The sequence below is a fragment of the Cyprinodon tularosa genome, unplaced genomic scaffold (genome assembly GCF_016077235.1).
Source record: "Cyprinodon tularosa strain WSP-4 unplaced genomic scaffold, ASM1607723v1 ctg753, whole genome shotgun sequence".
In the NCBI taxonomy this organism is placed as follows: Eukaryota; Metazoa; Chordata; class Actinopteri; order Cyprinodontiformes; family Cyprinodontidae; genus Cyprinodon; species Cyprinodon tularosa.
Window position 1 is genome coordinate 189,848 of NW_024039511.1, and position 18,563 is coordinate 208,410.

Genomic DNA, 18,563 nt, shown 5'->3' on the forward strand with positions numbered 1-18,563 from the left:
TGATGTTAATTATAACACCTTAACACCACCCTGGAGAGAAATATCAGCTATGCTGCTGCCATCAACATCTTTGTTTATAGACGTTGGAGTTCTGCCTGTTTTTCAGTGTAGTCCTGTTTCTCTGGCTGTGACTGGCTGGATGTGCTCTCTTCATCTTCTGACATGGGAGCTGGCTCGGAGCTGGTCTGCCTGGCTGTGTGTTTCCTGGACGGGGCTGCCTTTTACAGTTGCTTTTTGTATATCTGCTTCTGTCTCCTTGAACCCCAGTTGGTCTCAGCAAATGGCAGCTGACACTGAGCCTGGTTCTGCTGGAGGTTTCCTTCTGTTAAAAGGGAGTTTTTCCTCCCCACTATTGCCATAAGTATGCTTAGTGTGAGGGATTGCATTTGAGTCAAGAGTCCATGCAATCAACTGTTTTTCCTTAGATAGAAAACTTTGAATCAATTTCATTGTATGATGGTGAACTGTAAAAAGTGCCTTGAGATGACTTGTATTGTGAATTGGCGCTATAGAAATTAATTGAATTGAAAATTGAATTGAATAAACTTATAAGGAATAGTCTGCCAAAACTTTTAAGAGAGGTTTCTGTGCGTTTCTTCCATAATGCTGTTAGGTCAGAGCGAATAAAACCTTTTTCTGAGCCTGTGTGCTTCAGGTGCGCTGCGCGCCGCGGACGCGCGCCCCGCCTGCTCGCACCTCCCACTTGTCCGCAGCTGGTTGATCCGCTCTCCTCCTCCCTCTCCTTACTGAGCGCTTCAGTTGAAGTGTGGCAGACTTGGAGCGAGTCTTCAGTGCGCTGCAGTGATTCCCAGCTCAGCCTAAACGATGTGTTCCGGCTAAAAGTCTTCTTTGCTGTAAGACAACTTTTCCCAGCCCTTCTTTTTCGGGGTTTTCATTGAGAAACACGCTCATAAAGTGGATAAGGACTTTGATCTGAAGCTGCATTCCAACAGGCTCTGGATTATACTGCGCCAAGGTAAACTTTCCTATAGCGCTTCTATTGAGCGCACACCTCTCTTCTTTATTAGTTGAACATTTCAGACTTTTTTTTTTTTTTAATAACGCTTCAAGTTCAAAAGAAATGCACCAGATCAGTGGGGATGCTGTGATGTTGATGCAATTTGGAGGTAATCAATTCATTGTTTTAAAATAAGTGCTGGATTCGGATCTGTGTGCGCAAACATTGCGCTTAACATGCCAAAGACAGTCCTTCAGCCTTGTTCTGCAGCAGCAGTGACTCGCATTCCTCCGCACCCGGTGCGCAGGTCAGGACCACGGGTCAAAAGCTGGTCCAGTGCGCGCTCTCAGGGGGAGGAGGAGAGAGACCGAGATAGGAGGGTTCCCCGCAGAGATATGTGGAAACAGGATTAGTTCTTATCTTTCTGTCGCTTCTTCAGACCTGCTAGTGTTGGATTTTTCGGATTAGAGGTTGTTATCTGCTCCCTCTCCACGGCTCCAGCCTGACCTCTGCCTGTTTTATCATCCCATTTTATTTGCACCATGAGTTTGTGATGCCCAGGGGAGGAACTGAGGGAGTCTGTCTGCCCTGTCAGACTCTAGCAGGTTTTATCCATCAGCAATTCCTTCTCTGAAAATGGTGTGTGTTGTTGGAGTTGACTAATGTCAGGCTTTAAAAGAAAAATAGAGAATTGCTTTGACATATCAATATGGGCCTATTTTCTATTAACATTTTTCGACTGTGATAAAATTTAAAGGGATATCAATTAATTAGATTATTACAAAAAAAAAAAAAAAAAAAGAATCACTTCACTTATTCGGTTCAAAAAGTAAAACTTGTAATGATTCATACATAAAGCTAAATTTAAGACCAAAACAGTTTATAAAGAAAAACATGTATACCCGCAGGACAGGTGTCCTGGGATGTTTTTGTCAGAATGTCTCAGTTATATCTTTATACTGGAGCTGAAAAAGCTATTTACTAACAATCAACAGCAATATGCATCTTTGCAATATAGAGATTGTAAAATAATCTTTGGTTAAATGCTACATTTTTATATATTTATGGTCTGTGCATTGATTATGAACATAATGCCCACATCTTATATTTTGTGGGTCATAGTAATAGAAAATAGTAATAGAAAACCTAGAGGAAAATGTTGGAAAAAGATACAAAAGCTTAATTGTAAATGTCTTTATTACAATTCTGAAATATTCAAATGACATAAAATGGAATATAAATAACAAAACCAATTTGTAATGCAGTAGCTAACACTAATTATAAACTAAATGTGACTTTATTTTCATACAGAGCTCATAATCTTGCTTTTATTTGCAGTTTTTAAACAATGACTTATACCTAGCTGTAAAACCTTGAAATTAATCTGTATCTGGCAAGTTAATTTATAAAAAAACAAACAAACCATAATTTAAACAGCTAAATTGCAATATTATTTTTGAGTAGGCTATTCCAAATCAATATTTGGAATATGAGCCAAGAGTAACTTCCATTTTCCTATTTTCCTCTCCTTTTTCCTCTTCTGTTTCAACCTTATTATGTTCTCCCTCGTCTCACTGAGCATTAACCTGCAATGCTTGCTGAATCTGAAAACAAAGTAGTTCACAACCAAATCCAGTGTACAGGAAATTGCATGCATGCAGTCCTTTGGATTATTTTTTTTTTGTGCATAAAAATATTTTGTTAATGACTGTGATTTAGTATTTCCTGCTCTAATTTAAACTTCTGATTGTGCAAAAACCCACCAATCAATATATCAAGAAAGAAAGAGAGAAAGAAATGTAAATATATGATATCTTTGTGAATTGGAACATTTTGTAGGAATATTCTTTGTTTTCAACTGTTTAAAATATTAATAAATGATAAATACTAAGTTTTATTTTTTAGGTCTATTCTGTTCCTTTAAAATAATTGAACCCTTTGTACCATAGTCTATATATTAAATACCTTATTACTATTTCAAGCCCTTCAGTGTACCCTGCATGATGATTTAATGGTAGTAAATAATGTCTGTAATCCTTAAATGAGTTGTGCATTTAATAAGAACCAAGAGCCTTATTTTAATATCAAGCTGGCGTCATTACATCTTATTGAAACTTTCTGCCCTCATTGTCTAATCTGTAGGAAGTGTGAGGCCCTAAAAGCCTGAAGGGGACCATGAGGATGGGAAAAGCAAAGAAAGGTGGAGGGAGAGGGATGTCAAAGGTAGAGGCAGAGAGCACAGCAAACATTCCTGCTTCGGTGTCTCAGCAATTTAATTAAGGTCCTGTTAGATGCAGCAGTGAACACCTCGAGGTGAAGGCTTAACCCAAAACTAGCCCCTCACCCTCCAAGTTTTAGAAGTTTGACTAACCCCAGAGGGTCAGATAATAAGTGTTTGGTGTCATGCTACCATGACAACTAAACAGTGAGGAGCAGAAAGGAAAACTCACCAACCAGGGAGTTAATAACCACACAAGTAAAGTTAAGGAGCTATGAGGTAAAGAAGATGGGGCTCTGCACTGAGTGGTGCTTGTTGCTTTATTTGCTATCAGTCACATTAGGGGGAAAAACACACTGATACACACAAGCTGGCTCCCCTGCTCAGGTCACATTCTGGTCACTGTACCAATTTTTCTTAATGGGAAATAAAATCAGTGAGTAATGGGGGAATGTTTTTCTAAAACCCATAAACTTAACTTTGGCTTGACCCTATTTCCATTACATCTTGTGCACAAAGATTTTTTTTTTGCCTCTTAGGATTTTAAAATGCTATTAACTTCCAAACCCCTTTTCCAGCTTTATTGCTCCAATATCCTGTTCTGGTTAAGCATGTGCCTTTTTAGGGGGAACAGAATGTCAAAAAACGTTTCGTGCTCGTTTAGATATTAGATTGTTAGAAAATAGACAAAGGTTCTATTTTTTGTCAAACTAAAAATAATACAAAATCATGAATGATCATATACTTTCCACTACAGAGCAGAAGTTATTTTTCTTTTTTCACATTAGAGAACCAACAGTTACATTTTATAGTGGGGTTTAGGGAGTTTGACAGGTTTGATATGGATAAAAACAGATTTTGTCTGTTAACAATATTTCAATCTGACAAACTCACATGGAGAGAAAAGACAATTAGAAGAAATGTATTGATACAATACTTGGTTTTTGGCGCTCAGAAACTTGGCAGGAAACTTAGCACTGAATTTTGATAGATATGCATGAACAGGATTAAAGAACAGGGCTGTTTCCCCCCAGGCCTGAAACCTGTCCATGATGAGCAAGCATGAGGTGACAGTGGAGAGGAAAAACTCTCCATTGTGAAAAAACCTCTGGCAGAACCAGGCTCAACATGGCTGTCTTCTGCCAGACCGGTTGAGATAAAACAGGGAACGCAGTAAGAGTCCGGGAGGAATTACACGGATGAAGCTTTAGCTACGATGGTGGAGGACGGGCTGGAGGTGGGTTGAAAAGGGGTCATCTGAATGAAGTCACACGGCGCAACCACCGCCTGCGCACAGGAGCAGACGAGTTGCGGATCAGAGGCCTTTTAAGATGAACTTTGGATGCCGATTGGCTTTCATGGAAGCATAGTTCAAAGCTGATTGGCTGTGTCGTAGGCGAATGAAGGCGAATAATCAGTTTATTCAGTTGAACTTCCACCTAGGCTCCATTTTGTATTTCAAAACAAAGAGGGAACTCTGGGAATAAACCCTAAGCAGCACAGTCACCTGAATATGGGTGAAAGATTTATCAGCAATATATTAATTAGTGGTTGTCCGCTCTCTCATTGGTTCCTAAATAATTCTATCCAGACACTGAAAAGAGGGAGTGCCCACATTTACTTTTCCTTATCCTCAAAGGCCAGAATCTTGTGACAGCTGAGCAGGTTATGAGTTTCTGTTAGACACCTTGTTTCACTCCTGGTGCCTGCACAGCATAATGATTGCCTCACCTCTCACTTTAAAACTCATGCCCTTACCATAAAAACTGACAGGAATGGTGTCTGTTTTTCCTATAAACTGGCTTGACTGTTGCTGTTTTAAAGCCTGCTGCAGGCAGATTGTCTAAATATTGGTTTGCAGGAACAGCAGAGACAAGCTGCAACTTAATCTATTCAGAAAATTCCTTCTTTATCTCTAACTACCATACACCTATGGCCAAACTAGGCTAGCAGCAGATGTTCTGTTTTTAATTCCCATAAGATATGATGTTGCCTGGATTAGGATTTATTGAACTTAAAAGCCACACTTTAAAATATTACCAAACTTCAATTATTATTTTTCCTTCTGGAAAACAATGTAGAAAAGTATGCTTAATGCTAACATACAAATTAAAAGAATTTATCAAAAAGAAAATACTGCGAAAGACCATTGCAAATGCAAGACAATGATGTCATCCATAATACAGTAATATAAACATAATGACATATTTTTAGAGCATAATTATATTTATAAGAAGCAAGGAGAAAAGTTTTATTCATAATCAACACTGCAAAAAAATATATAAAAAAAGTGTATAGAGATATGGAGCCTAGGCGGAAGTTCAACTGAATAAACTGATTATTCGCCTTCATTTGCCTGCGTCACAGCCAATCGGCTTTGAACCATGCCTCTACGAAAGCCAATCAGCATCAAAGTTCATCTTAAAAGGCCTCTGATCCGCAACTCGTCTGCTCCTGTGCGCAGGCGGTGGTTGCGCCGTGTGACTTCATTCAGATGACCCCTTTTCAACCCACCTCCAGCCCCTCCTCCACCATCGTAGCTAAAACTTCATCAGAGTGTAATTCCTCCCGGACTCTTACTGCGTTCCCTGTCTCATCTCAACCGGTCTGGCAGAAGACAGCCATGGTGAGCCTGGTTCTGCCAGAGGTTTCTTCACAATGGGGAGTTTTTCCTCTCCACTGTTGCTTCAGGCTTGCACATCATGGACAGGTTCTCTCAACCTGTGTTATCCAACTGGACTTGAATCTTCCAGGTCCCTGAGTGAAGCTCTAGTATCAGCTCATGCAATCCAGTGGATCTCCCCATAAAGCTCAGCATACCGTCTCGCTAACCAGCAGTCTACAGACTGACCAACTTCATCTATCTCCACTCCACCACAGCCTTGTTGTTAAACAACCTTGTTCTTTAATTGTATCAATACATTTCTTCTAATTGTCGTTTCTCTCCTTTTGAGTTTTTCAGATTGAAATGTATCAACTGTAATTATTCTAAAATGATTAGAGATGATCAGATTAAATTATTGAGGCAAGTCTCCAATCCCAAGAGTCTTTTGTTGGTTCTGATTTCTTTCTAGCAACAATAATAACCAGTGTTTACATCTTTTTATCCTTCCCTTCCTACTGAAAGCAGTCATCAGATATTGGAGAGGAGGTTGCTGCATGGTGGGACACTTGTTAACACTATTGCTTTGCAGCAGAAAGCCACTGATGTCTTCTGTTTGGCACTGGCATGTCCAATGCAGGAAAGTTTCCTATAGTAAAGCTTTCTTAAACAGTCAAAAAAATACACTTAATTGGTATCTTTAAGTTGTCTTTTGGTTTTAGCATTTAAACAAAGGGACTTTACCAGGAAGTAACCCTCCCCTTACTCAGTGCATTGTAAATAGCGGCTACTTAGCTTCTCCAGCTGATTTCTAACATACATTATAGAAGGTACCTTTACAATATTTAGATTGCACTTTTTTGTTTTTTTTTTAATCCACAAACCTTAGTGAATGAAAATTAATAAAGCAGGGAGTTTTGATGCAACCCAAAATCCTCAGCTCTTTGTTTTTCTCTATACAGAAACCCCTTCTGAAATGAATTTGCTCTATTATAGTGTCTATTTAATGATAACCTAATTTGGTTTCTGTTTTCTAAGTCATAAAATGCCTCACATAACATCATTACAAGCCTCCCTGACACCATAGGAATTTCAGACTCAAACTTGAGGCTTAACACGCTCACTGGATTGGAACCTCTGCTATGTCAGAGCTCACACCCTGCTTCCTCGCCTTTGCCGGAATGGTTAAGGGGTTGTCGCTCCTTTACTAACCCATGAAACATGTCTTTGAGTACATTTCCTTAAGTTTTCCCTCACAGCTTCTTCTATAAACATGTTGGGTCTGGAGTAATGTAAAGAACATAATTCAATTTCTGTGTGATTCCAGTAAGAACAATGCAGAAAGAAATATGCCTTTAAAGGCGGATCAGGTTTACTTTACTTTAGTAGCTTTTTATTACATTTATTTTAATTGATTTGATTATAAAGGAATAGAAGTATTAAAATTATGAATTTAAGAGAACCAGTTGTCTTTTTAGTATGAATCAGAAGTAGGAGTTTATCCTTCTTTGTGTGAAAGAAAACACCATATTTAGGTGTAGAGAGGAACAGTAGTGCTGGAGGGCGTGTGGGTCTGAGATGGAAAAGCTTTGACAGATTACAGGAACCCCACCTTTCACCCTCACCTCTTCTGAGCCCCACTATCTTTTTGTCCTAGGGGCGGATACTTAGGCGGTATGCACATAGACTCTTTCATCCTCATTCAATAGGCAGGGTCCCCCTAAGCACACCTTTGTGCATATAAACACACACATACAGGTTTTAAACAGACAGCCCCCTAGGGGCTGCAGGGCATTGACAACAGGCACTTCAGAAGACAGAGGTCTGAGCCTATGATATTCCTGCAAACCCAAAGACCTGAAAGGAAAGATGAGAGGCAGTGGGACAGAAGATAACCCGCTGTGCTGGAAACCTCTTACAGGCACGCTAAGAGAGATTTGGTTCTGTTAGACTTTCTTGCTGACAGCGAGTGTGATATGTTAATGAGACACAGTGGGTTCAGGCTGTTGTTGATGTTACTTTTCAAAACATAGGTATTTTCATTTGGGTCCAAAAAAGTTTATATTTGGTCAAAGTTGAGCAAAACCTCTTTCTTCTATATTCTATATTGCAGGTTTTGTCCCCTACAATGCTTTTTACAACAGTTTTGTTCCCATCAATGTATTAGAATGGTCAGATTTATTTAGCTGCTTCATAGAGATGTCTCAAAACAACTTTTTCATTTCTGATATGATGCTAATATTGCTGCTTTAGCAATTGACCAATATTGATTAGATACAATATCAGCATGACTCATACATTCTTTACTATTCTAGTGATTGTTTTTATATACTTGATTAAGTAATATTACTCTAGGCCAGTGGTCTGCAACCTCCGGCTCCGGAGCCACCTATGGCTCTTTGGACCATCTACAATGGCTCTTATTAGAGGCTAAAAATGATATAAAGAACTAAATAATGTACTATTAGAACAAATACCAGTCTTAGACACATTTGTGGGTTGTATAAAATATATTGAAAAGCACCAGAGATATGTTTTTAGAGATGTTTTTCCTTTAATTAGCTAACTAATTAACTTAAACTAGGTGTTTTATTATTATCTTTTTTTTTTTTTAGATCAAATAATACAAGGTCCATGCTTCAGTTTTATGAATCGTTTTATGTTTTTTCTTATTTTAAAAGCATCAGCTTGATTATTTTTGGGGTTTATAGATATAGGCCAAGATATTCAGACATTTGTTGTTTATCTGATAAAGGACTGATTTCAGATATATCAATGTCAATTTGCTTAGCTACTAGCTGTCCTTTCAGCAGACTCTTAAATATCTAATAAAATCTGCTTCTATTTTTGCATGATGCTAGAGCAAATTTGTAGTCCATCTATACAGATCACACAGCAACAGAACAAGACAAGATCCATGTTTCCAGATGAGTGTTCATGTTATAGGAGGTTGGAAATGTGGCATACTCTTACCATGTTCTGATATTGGACTCATTAGTGTGCTGGAAGCTCAGGGTGTTCCTTAATAAACTAGCTCTTTAAATTTCTCCACAACTTTCTTCAGGAACTTTACTTGTTCCTCAGTTGAAAGGATGCAGTTTACCCCCCCCAACACCATACGTCATTTAGACATTGGTCTTTGGGCTAAATTTGGTCGGTCCATCATAGTCTTCATTAAAGCTACAGTGTGTAATTTTCAGCGACATCTAACGTTCAGACTGCAGACCGCAGCAACATGAACATCTCCCCCCCCCACCGCTTCTCCCCCCCAACAGTACGGCGAGCGTTACGGGACAAAATGTCTTCCACGACCCCGCATCACCTACCTTCTCAAGTGATGAGGTTTGTTTACATAGATAATTTTAATACTGCCATCTATTGTTCAGTACCGTCTCAGTTCATCTCTCTCAACTTGCTGTAGTTACTTTCGAGCGTAATGGGCGATCTCGCAATCGCTAGTTTGTTGGCTCTGCGCTGCCGTAGCGCAAAAAAGTCTGCCTCCATGGCTGCGAGACCCGCTCCTATGTAATTATAAATAACGAATTCTAAGGCAATGCAAATATTAAGGTTAAGAGGCTGAGCTCGTAGATGATGATAAATAACATAGTTATGTGTAATATATTACATTTCTGACTGTATATCCCTGTAAATATTACACACTGTAGCTTTAAGTCCAGAAATAGTTGTTGAAAATTGATCTGTTTGGTCAGTTTGACTTTGTCCTGCTTTAGTCCAATAAATGATGTTGAAAAGGGGATGAATGTGGTCTTGTCTTTAAAAGTAACCCCAAGGCTTCTTAACTGGCTGGTCTAAAGTGGACTGTTATCAGATTCTAAAGCACCATGGGAAGCTTTCATTTTGCGGGAGTGCAGTGTTGCCTGTTACTTTAAAGGGAGCTAAGCCAGAAAGTTACATGTTTAGTGCCCCTAGTGGCTAAAAGTAATTCAGTGTGTCTTTAAAACAAGAAATCCAAATGAAAACATTAAAATCTGTGGCTGTACCTTGACAAAAATTGAAAAGTTTAATAATTAAAAAGAAAATTTGGAAATCCATAAAGTGTTTTTCCATTTTATTTAATACAAAAGATTAAATAAGCAAAACTATGGTTTAGTTAAATGATTGACTGCTAGGTGTTTGACCATAACGTTGTAGGGCAAGAATGAGGAAAGAGTCTTAAAGTCATATCGCAATATGTCCGAGATCACTGCCTGGAATTTGTTCAGACAGATTCGATCAATCAGTTACTTACAAAAAATTAAGGTTGACTTGATATTCTCACATTGTAACAGTTATGTTAGTAATCTTGTGGGTGCAGTTAGAAAGGCTCACGTATACATTTCTGTTTGATTTCACTTTAAACATTACCTTGCAAATTGCTTCTACTACTTAATCTTCTAGTGCATGAGTTATGAAATTCCGAATTTAGACATTTTAAAAAATGTTTTTCTGCTCCTATAAGAGCATGGAAAAAAAAAAATACTAACTTTTTTTGGCACTCATGTTTTTTCTTCCCACTCAAACACTCGCTGTAGAATCACTTAGTCCTCCTTCGAGGCCTCGCTGCAGCTGGTTGTGGATTAAAAGGTCAGAGGTCAAAGGGTGAATGAGTCAGCCAGCAGAGAAGCCAGTGAAGCAGAAGAAACACAGATAGAGAAGGAGGTTTACAATCAGTCAAACTTACCATCCAAAGCTGAAAACAAATTGTTTCTGACTGTTTAATAAAATAGCATTTTAGTGATTTGCCATGTTTAGATTTGGCTAGAAGTCAGTCAACAGATGATGGCATGAAGATAAACAGAACAAAGCAAAAAGCTCTAGGTAATGGAACCAACAAGATCCAAAGCCTGGTGAGAGCAGACAAGTAAGCCTGAAACAATTTTGGACCAATAAAACAGCTTTTTTTCCCCTTTTCTCTTTTCTGAAATGCCAGAAAAAGTGGTGAAAAGTTAAAGATAAGTCATTATCTTTTTGCAGATTAGAAGCAGTTTGGTTCATAAGATTCAAACACACATACTCTACCATACAGACAATTTAATACCTTAGGTAACCTATATAAAGAGTTAGAATTTATGCCCCATCTTATTTTTTTCCCCAGTGGAATTGTTTTAAACCCATGAAATTGACTTGATGCATTACATTACTGAGAACACAAATTTGAGCTAGCAAGTGTTTCGAGAGTTAGATGTTCAAAATTCTAGCATGAAAATGACATTAAACACACAGCAAAAGCTATAATATAAGCCATATTTGCTTTATATGTTTAAATGGTCAAATCAATGTCAGCAACAGTAAGAACCTAAAGACTTGAAATACTTAATACACTGTTTGCACCATACAACTATTATACTTTCAACTGTTCTGCCAAATGAAATTTGCATCATGTAAGATTAAAGATACTACATGATACTACTGTAAGATACTATAAAAAATAAGGAAAACTTCAAAGGTATAAATACTTATTGCATGCAAAACAGCCAGATTTATGTAAACAAAACAATGTTTATTTCCTCCTTATTACTACCAAATGTATTTGCAGACTTAAAAACCTTGTCTAGCAAAATCAGAGAATTTGAAAACATGTTTAGGTCTCCCTGACTTCCTACTTTTCTGTGATAAATTCTGAAAAAAAAGTATTACACAGCTTTTCATTACTGTTCTTCCTACATTTGTGGTGTTAGACGTACCGCTTTAATCTGAGTGGGTTTGAGAAGCCATTGTTCTTCTTGCAGCCAGTGCACAGAGCTGTGGTGGCGGGCATGTCTGTGGTGGTTTTAATTTGAACATCTTGTTCACAGATGAGAACCAAATGCCACTTCAGAGAGTTTTGACATGGTCAAAAGTTAGACAACAACAGCATTAAAAGAACATTAGGGTAGAGGGGAGAACTGAATATCAGAAGTGATGAAAATGAAAAACATGAACTTGCAGAAAGTCCCTGTTACAGTTATCAGGAAGGAGCGTTGATGAAAAAAAGTTATAGTTTTGACAGCTTTATATTATGAAACTGAAATTGAACCATTTTTTACGTATTCATTACCTTGAGTTTAATCCCAAATTAGACACATATTAGAACAGTGGGGATTTTCTGTCACCAATGCTGAACCGAGTTCTTCAGCCTAAAGGCCAATTTATACTTATGACGCATAGCCTCTGCAACCGTCAAATCTGTCTCTGTGCGACCACAGTTGCAGAGCCTCTGCACAGGGGGCGTGGTCGCGCACCTCAAAAAAATCCTGACTACACGTTGGACGGTCGCAAACCCGTGCAGACCTGAGGCGGAAGTGCGCAGACAAAAAACAGCTGTCATTGGTCCTTGATATGCCTTTCCGGCTGTCTGTGTGGTCGTCCATCTCGATTCCGTGCCGGGGCACGCCATTTTTAAAAACCGAGGAACAATGGATCACTATGATGAAGGTTAATGGAGGAGGTTCGGAAGTACAACCACTTGTACGATGCCTGAGACACGTTGTTTTGGAAAATAAACACTCCCGCCGGCGCCGCTGAAGAAGTTCTCAACACCATCCGCCGGAGTTCTCGCAAGTTATCGAATAGGCTCCCCTTAGCGCTTTGGCGGGAAGCTGCTGTGCATCCCCAGAAATTCCAGACAGACTTTGCAGAAGCATACTGTACCAGCAAAACTGGTTCACGACCAGACCCAAGCTACATTTGATGTGTGTATTTGCAGAAGTATAATCCGCCCTTTAAAGAACAGGGCATTGACTAATAGCTGGATCAGATATTTGAATAACACCAATCCGGCGTTCCGATCCAGCCATTTCTTTTATTATTGATGTGATACAAAGCAATTAGTTAATATGTAAGGGTGTTATGTTGTTCACTGTACAGCACTTTGGTCATTTGAGAAATATTAAATTGGTTTATAAATAAAGTTGGATTGGATTGGATTAGAATAGTTACATGGATCTAGTCACCTCAGTTCTTTATTTGTATTGCAGCTAGTGATGATTTGTATAGATATTAATTTGTTACTTGTTTTAAATAATCATGTCAAGCCTGATGCTCTCACTCACCTGGAAAACTACTGTTCCTTCGACAGTAGTATTAGATCAGTATCAGGTATCGACTGATATGCTTTGCCTCAGTATAGGTCTGGACAGAGAAAAACTAGATTAGTTTATATCCTCTGCTTAACCTTTACCTTAGTAAATTACCACCCACTCTCCATTTTTTTAACCCATTTCAGCAATTAGTCATGGCCTGGAAACCAGATAGACAAGAAGTAAGAACGCCGCTCATTGTTGTTTTAACAATCGTTTTCCAAAGTATTGTATGTTAACAGGCCTGCCATTAGAGTTGTAGACAGCGTGCTAGCTAACCGAGCTGATAAGAAGGCTAATTAGACAGCTAATTAATGTTGTTAATGTAACTGTAATAAATAATGTACATTGACAAAAATGGCATTATTCAAATGGACCTTGACTATATATATTTGGTATCAAGTTTCTCCTCTTAAAACCAGTGGAAATATATATAAAAAAAATAGTTTCCACCCACTGAAGCATTTTCTCTGCAATTGGATTTAGTTTGGACACCAACATGTTTGGAATAACTCCGATGATCCACAGGGATCCTTCATGTATATATGATGATGATCTATACTATTATAGAAGAACAAAAAGTTTCTATTATGACTTAATGGAAGACATTATATAGTACTTGGCACTGGTCCTACAATACAGTATCTTTAAATTTTCTTATAAATGCCACCCCTTAATAAACACACTTCATTTAAATAGAGCAGGAAAGAAAAGAGCAGAGTGTAATTCAAAGGGCAAAATGACTAGCATGATCCAAAAGAAAAAACAGCAGCATATGGTACGATTCCAGATCAACGGATTATCATAAGAAATTAAAATAAAAAATATTTTCCATACCAGCTTGTCCAAGCAGGGATGCAATGGAGCTATTCACTATCTTAAGCAGCCCTTGAGTAGGAAGCAGGTTAAATCCTGAATGGGTTGGCCCGTAAATTAAAACAGTATTTGAAAATACAAGATATAATAGAACTACTGTAATCTGCTTCAGACATGTCAAATTAACATATGATCAATATTTTAGAATGACTATAACCCCAATATTGTTAAAGGATGGTAGATTTGCTTCGTGATAAACTAATTGGCATAAATTATCTGTGTTGCAAAATAACAAAAAGTCCACTTAATCAGCTATATCTTCCTTCTGAAAGAAAATCACAGTAACTGCTGCTGACTTTAAGATACAGATTTGCTCATTTGTTTATGTCTTATTTTATGAGTAAGCAACTTGATTATCTGTCTGAATGAAATAAAATGTGGACATCTTTAAGCCATTTGCAGTTTATGTAATGGTATTGCCATGACCTTGATTCAAAACTAAAACTTGGTTGCAAACCTGTTTTTCCCACATTGATAGCCAGATCTTCACTCAACGGTTGCCAGAGATCCATCAGAGACTTAGCCATTAATCTAATCTTTGTTTCAGAATCCACGGCAGTTTTGAACATTGTTGCCACAGGCAAAACTGAATGTCTTACCAAAGCCAAGTTATCATAAAAGCTCAGATACCTGCCAGGTCTGTGTCAGCTTCCAAAGAGCGAGCAGTGTTTGCTAATATGTGTCCGTCATGTGTATTTCATCAGGACATTGTAATCCCTCTTGGCTAATGCTAGACACTCCACAAACAAAACCAGACTAGAGTAGGTCCAAACCAAGCAGTCAGCAGGTCAGTAAGCTGCAGAAACATTACTCCATACCTCTAATAGAGCCAAAACACACCAGGCTGCTCAAAGTATGACAGATGAGACATATCAAACAAATTGATGCAGCGCAGATAAAGTGAGCAATTTTCCAGCCTCGATTAATGTGGAAAAGGAACTTATTGCATCTGTGTTGAGTTTTGATTGGGCTGATAGCTAATTATGTACTTCCAGCTGATTAAAAATTTAACTGCTGCCATTTTTCAAAGTGACTGGAAGAGGTTCCTGGTCAACGGCTGTATCATAATTTTCTTAAAAAATGTGTTGACCTTACTTGGAAATGTAGGAGTTCAGACCTTCTGGAAAAAGATATATCTACTTGTTAAAAAATGTTGTTAAAACATTTATCTTGAATGATATGAAAAAATGTCTAGCTTGGTAAGAAACTATGGTAATTGAACAATTAGAAAAAAAAAAGTGCTATAAAAATGTTTATAATTTTCTAGCAGCTCAAAATTTTCCTGGTTGTTTCGCTCTCTGTCTGTTTTGTAGTTTTGTATAAAAGAAAAGGTAGGAAAGGTTAGTGTCAGCTATGAAAGTTGATGAAAACCGTCCCAACCGTTCGGTTAGACTGTCTCGGTTCGGTTCGCGTGTGTTGCGTTCGGTTCATGCGCTGCTCCTTTTTCTCATAGGGGAAGCGTGTACTTTCCAGAGCAGAAGGTGGCGGTACTGCGACCAAAGCCAGCCCCCAGTAGTGAACAAGAAGAAGAAGCGAAGCAACGTAGCCGGGTGTAGCAGAAAAAAATCAGTTGTTTTGGAGAATTGTGTGGGTATGGCGAGTGGGAAAGAACAGGAGTTGGATGATGCGCCAGCAGCACTTTATAGGTCTGCTGTATGGGACCACTTTGCATTTAGAGTGACCTACGATGACGGCGGAAAGAAAGCTGTGGATAAAAGTGCAACAGTGTGCAAGCATTGTGCAACGTGTGTTGTACTATACAAGACATAATAGATTTTCCTAACAATCAACATATTCCGAACCGTACACCAAGAGCACGAAACCGTAAACCGAACCAAACCGTGGATTTTGTGAACCGTTCCACCCTAGCTATGATAGATCTTATCTGGTTTTTAGATATCTGCAACCTGCTTTAAAAGTCAATCAATAAAACTGGGGCTGCAGCTAATGATATTTTTGATTACCAAATAAAAATATAAGGAAAGAAAGAGGTGCTTATTATATTTTCTAATAAACACCTTTTGCTTAATAAAAAAGAATAGGTTTTAATATAAGGAAATCCAGCAATCTGCTATATTATATCCCTTTGACCTGAGAAAATGCTTCATATTCCCATCTTGAAAGTCATCCAAATCCACAGAGTTGTTCCAATCATGTTCATGCAGTGTTTTATTGGTAATTGTTTGCAGTTTCCAAAGCAAATCTCTAGCAGATGTGGTCCTGATTTGAAAGAACATTGTGAACTCATACTTTCGCCAAGTGCAGATCCAAGCTGTCTGCAAAGAAAATAAGTAGAAATCGGTATTGATAAAAGATCTGCAGCACAAACAATGGGACTGATTTGTTGGATGTTATGTTATTTTGTAAATGCATCTTTGCTCCGTTTATATTTGCTCTTCTTAGGAACACTGGCCTGCTTTGTCACAGATACGCTAGTTTAAGCAAAACTGGCTAAACTACAGATATACAGAGACTTTAATGCATTGGATTAGTTCACACTGACTTTTCAAAGTCTTTAAAAAGTATCAGCGTAAATCAACAGGACTGATTAAGTCTTGTTTGTCATACTTGTTGTGTTTCTGTTTTATTTGGAGAGCATAAGCGGTGCTCTTCAGCTTTAAAAAAAAGAAGAATGCGTTTATATTTTTGACGTCATACGTCTGGTCCTATATTTTTTTCTGCTTGTCTGGTTTTTAGCTGAATGTGTATCTGTATGTGTGTATACTGCCCTCCTTATCTATACAAACACAACCCTGTTTTCTCCCCATCCCGCCTGTCCAAAATCCCTGCAAAGCCCCCGAGGCCCTTTTCATAGTCGTGTGTCAGCGCCTGGTCTGCAGTCAAGCGTGTCGTCGCCATTCCTTCACGTGTCTCTACTTCGGAGTCCGGTTTCACCCCACAGAGTGCAGCGAAGCCTGTGATTTAACCACAAGCATGTGGAATGGCATGTTTTGGATCAAAGTCGACATGGGTTAGAGCTTTATCACAGACAGCACTGGATAAGGGGAGATGGAAAAGTGCTAGTTTTTGGTTTGTTACTATCTAGTTACTCCGCTCGGGGATTTTTGTCTTTAGGGTTATATGAGGCCTGGCTGCAGTTTGATTATTTTTAGCTGAGACTCATTATTTTAAATTGTATTAATTTTGTACTGCTGATAAAAATTCACCCTTGGTGGATTTGACAGGACAGCATCTGTGTACAAATAATGAGCAAAAAAATGTGGCTGTTTATATTATTTTAACTGTATAGAGACACTCTAATCTGAATTTCTGTCCAATTTCTGACTTTCCAATTTTTGATCTGCTGATACTGACAACTATTGATTTTCCATTAAGTGGATTTAGCATTATTATCAGACATAAACACAATTGCATTACAATAACATCTGTCTCTTATTCCCAAACAAATAGAGCTGCACCTCAATGCTGATATTTCCTAAAAGACCACCAGCAGTTAAAAAGCCAGCCTATTACTTAACAAGCAGTCTGCTGTGACATGTTGAGCCTAAGAAACCTAACTTAGTGTTACCTTCTGAAAGATTCCCTCTCCCATGGCCTCAATGAACACAGAGATATCTGCACTGTTTCCTTCTTAGTAAAAAAAGCAAGAGATACTCTGATCAGTTTGTTTTCCTGCTAATGTTGATTTTCCCATTTTCTTTCTGGGTGAAAGATTTTTGATTCCCAGTTTCTTTTTAAGGAGTATGGTGGAAAATAGAAACCTACCTGGGTGGACCTTGTAATCTGGGGAATGAATTAAGACACTGTCCTTAAAAAATGTGTACCAGGTTCTTTAATAGTAGTTTTAGTTTTCAAATTAATTAAATATATATATACTATGCTATTTGTGCATCAAAGTTTTTTCAATCTTTACCCAAATGAAAAAGTTGTAAAGCTAAAACTAAATACCATAAGCAATACTTGCTTAAGAAATTCAACTATAAAGTTGTTATTGAATTTTGTTTCAATAGCAAATATGTTTGTGGTTTATGTTAAAACCAAAAAAGGATGTCCTTTAGGGCTGAAACAATAATTTAATTAATTGTGATTAATCGATTTAAATAATCGTCAACTAATTTAGTAATTGATTAATCGGTAACTGGAGTATAGAGACTCTAAAATGTACTTTTAACTGACAGAGCGACCCACCCTGAGCAGGAACTCTACCAAATTTGTAAGAAAATGTCTGCACATTTTGCATTTAAGATAAAAATCTTTTTCGTCTGTAAATTTACTCCATTCAGAACTCCTCAAGTGGAAAGTTTATTATTTTCAGTCTTCTTCAAGGGACCTTTTGTTATCCAATTATTAATCCATTAGTCAAAAAAATAATCAACAGATTGAGTCGCGAGTAGTAGCCCTAATGTCCTTATAAACACATTGCAAATATGATCAAACAAAGAACAAAATAGACAATAACTGTATTATTGTCACTGTTTGTCCCACCTGATTGAGGAACAACTTTTTAGTTTTATATTTACCCAAAAAAAACAAACATAAACTTAGGGACCACAGCCATCCTTTAAGCCATGCTTACATTAAAGGGTAGAACTGATCAATAGCGTTATTCTGACTATGCTTTAACAATGCTCCCAAACGTGCCTTAGCTTATTGAGATTAGCGTTTGATGAGCAGCCATGTTGGGACATGAGAGGGCACTCCTTGAACTGTTCGCATAAAGTAACATGAAATGATCCGAAATATCTTAGTATGCTAAAAAGTTAAGAGTTACTTTAAATCAGACGAATCCAACTCCTGACAAGCAGCTAGACACAATGATCAAATCTGTAGCAAACATTGTATTTGACCAAAAGCAGGTTCCTTTATCCTGGCAACTGTTAAACCAAGATG

General features: G+C 37.9%; 1 protein-coding gene across 1 annotated transcript in view; it reads left to right on the top strand.

Moving 5' to 3' along the window:
• Nucleotides 1-752: 752 nt before the first annotated feature.
• LOC119773256 (vasorin-like) overlaps nt 753-18,563 on the top strand; it is a 37,568-nt gene continuing 19,757 nt past the window's right edge. The window contains exon 1 of the mRNA XM_038270172.1: nt 753-976. The gene's annotated coding sequence lies outside the window, so the exon portion shown is untranslated. The remainder of the gene's footprint in view (nt 977-18,563) is intronic.